Source organism: Lathyrus oleraceus, chromosome 7 (genome assembly GCF_024323335.1).
Source record: "Lathyrus oleraceus cultivar Zhongwan6 chromosome 7, CAAS_Psat_ZW6_1.0, whole genome shotgun sequence".
Lineage (NCBI taxonomy): Eukaryota > Viridiplantae > Streptophyta > Magnoliopsida > Fabales > Fabaceae > Lathyrus > Lathyrus oleraceus.
The window spans coordinates 103,668,622-103,671,225 of record NC_066585.1 but is presented as its reverse complement, the minus strand read 5'-3'; positions in this window follow the sequence as shown (position 1 = coordinate 103,671,225).

Below are 2,604 nucleotides of genomic sequence, written 5' to 3'. Positions count from 1 at the left end.
ATTCAACAGTTGATGAAGTTGATGGATCCTGATTCTCTAGAAGGATTCCGAAAGGATTACGGTTTGATTCTAAGTTTCGTCACAGTTCTTTCCAAGGATCAACATGATGCTCTATTCACACTGCTGCAGTTCTATGACCCTCCATTGAGGTGTTTCACATTCCCAGATTATATTTTGGTCCCTACTTTGGAGGAGATTGCCAGTTTTCTCAGAGTTCCTATCAAGTCACAGTTGTTGTTCTACAGTTCTGAGTTTCTGCCCGATCTCAGCATGGTTGCTTCGGCCACATATTTGGGGAAATCAGTCTTGAAGGTTAATATGTGTCAGAAGGGAGGAGTCAGTGGTTTTCATTTGAGTTTCTTACTGGGAGAAGCAAAGAAGAAACTTGAAGATGGTGACTAGAGGGGTTTCAATGTTGTGTTGGCTCTTTGTGTATATGGGATTGTCCTGTTCCCTAATGTTGCCAAATTTGTGGACATTGACGCAATACGCCTCTTCATGTTGGGAAATCCAGTGCCGACCTTGCTAGGAGATTTCTTTCATTCGGTGCACCACAAGAATGAGAATAGAAAAGGAGGATTGTTGAATTGTTGTACGCCTTTGTTTTATAAGTGGTTCAGTTCTCACCTACCCAAATCAGGAGCGTTCGTTGATGTCGAGGACTCGTTGAGTTGGTCGAAGAGATTGATGGGGTTGAGAGCTGAAGATATTTCTTGGTGGTCTGACCGGAGCTTGCTTCAGGCGGATATTATTCACAGTTGTGGGAACTTCCCAAATGTACCGTTGGTAAGAAGAAGAGGAGGAATCAACTATAATCCTTCTCTAGCAGTTAGACAGTTTGGATATGCTTTAAGAACTCCGCCTTCGGAAAAGGATGTGGAAGAATCTCTATTTTTCCATTCTTCGCCTGATTTGACTATATCCCATAAGGCAGCTGAGGCCTGGCTCAAGGTGATCAAGAGAGGAAGAACTGTGCTTGGAAAAGGAGATTGTAGAACTTACCCTCAGTATAGAGAATGGCTTCAAGGAAGAGTCGAAGAGTTTGGTCTGCCGTTTCCTATTGAAGAACCTTTGTATCCGCCTACTACTGAGCAGTCAACAATGGTGAGCCGAGAGGAGTATGACAAATTGAAGAATGCCATGGAGGGACTTCAAACCGAGAACTCGGAGTTAAGTGCGAAGTTGCAAAACTATATGCATCAATTCCATGAGGCAGAATATCAGAAGGGGGAAGCCGTCAGATTGCAAGAGGAAATAGAAAGGAAATTAGCTGTAGAGGTGGACTTCTTCAGGAAGACAGACAAGGCCTTGGGATCATCCAGTTCTGAGTTGAGGCGAGTCAAGCAACAATTAATGGATGCTCATGGTAAATTAGCTGGGTGGCAAGAGCAATGGGATGCATTTTCAACTTCTCGGAAGGCAAAGGAGGAGGAGACGGTAGCCGAACTGACTGGTCAGATGGAGAAATTGAAGACTTTGCTGAAGGGGAAGAACAATGAGCTTCTGTGCGCCCGTTCTACCAATGGTTACATCACCGATCAACTCAATGAGGCTCGAGGACAGATTGAAGAACTTAAGGTGTTGGCAGGTTTGAAGAAATCCAGACTTGAAGAGGTATTCGGAGAAGATGATGGGAATTACTACAGAGAGCACATCAACGAGTTGGATGGAGTTATTCACCAGAGGAATCTGCTTATCCGGCGTTTGATAGAATTCCCAGATCTTCTTGACACGATAGCATTGCTGGCTGAAGTGAGGAGCAGTCCTTATGGTTTGTACACAGGAGGCTGAGTCCTGATTATTGCTCCTCCCTTTACTTATTGCTTTGTTGTTGTGTACTGATGATCCACAGGCTTGTTGTGGAGATCCTCTTTTGATGTATTTTCGGCTAAGGCCCCTTTCCTTGAACTTGTTTGTATGATGGTTTCCCTTTATTGCATCTTGATCTCAGAAGTTTATCCATGACTCGGTCTTCTTGCACTATTCACCTGATGTGAGACTGGAATCAAGGGGGTAGAATACCTTTTGGATTTGATAAACATGTCATTGCATTTACATATTCATTTTCATATCTTGCATAACAGGTACCGCTGCGGTGTTCTCATATTATTTGGTGTTCCCTTAGCAGGATAGCTGATTCAGGAATTCACCGGTACGGTACCCGCAGAAACCAGCAGAAAGCTATGGAGGGTCTACAAGCAAAACTTGCTGAGATGAGGGTCCGCATGAACCAATTCATGGATGTGGTTCAGGGAGTAGCTCAAGGACAGCAAGAGATTAGACAAATGATACAAAGGAATCCCGCAACTACTCAACCAGAGGTCATGACTGATCCTCCAATTGCAGAGGTTAATGGACCGGGGCCTGTCCCGATCCCACATAACAACCCTGATCAACAACCCATTCACGATGATCAAGATGATCAGTTCTTGCTGCCAGAAGACTTTGGTTTAGGCCATGGCATGGATCCCATGTTCAGGAGATTAGAGGAGAGGCTGAAAGGGGTAGAAGGACAAAACCCCCTGGGGGTAGATGTTTCTGACTTGGGATTGGTCCCAGACGTGAGGGTCCCACCGAAGTTCAAAGTCCCAATCTTTGACAAGT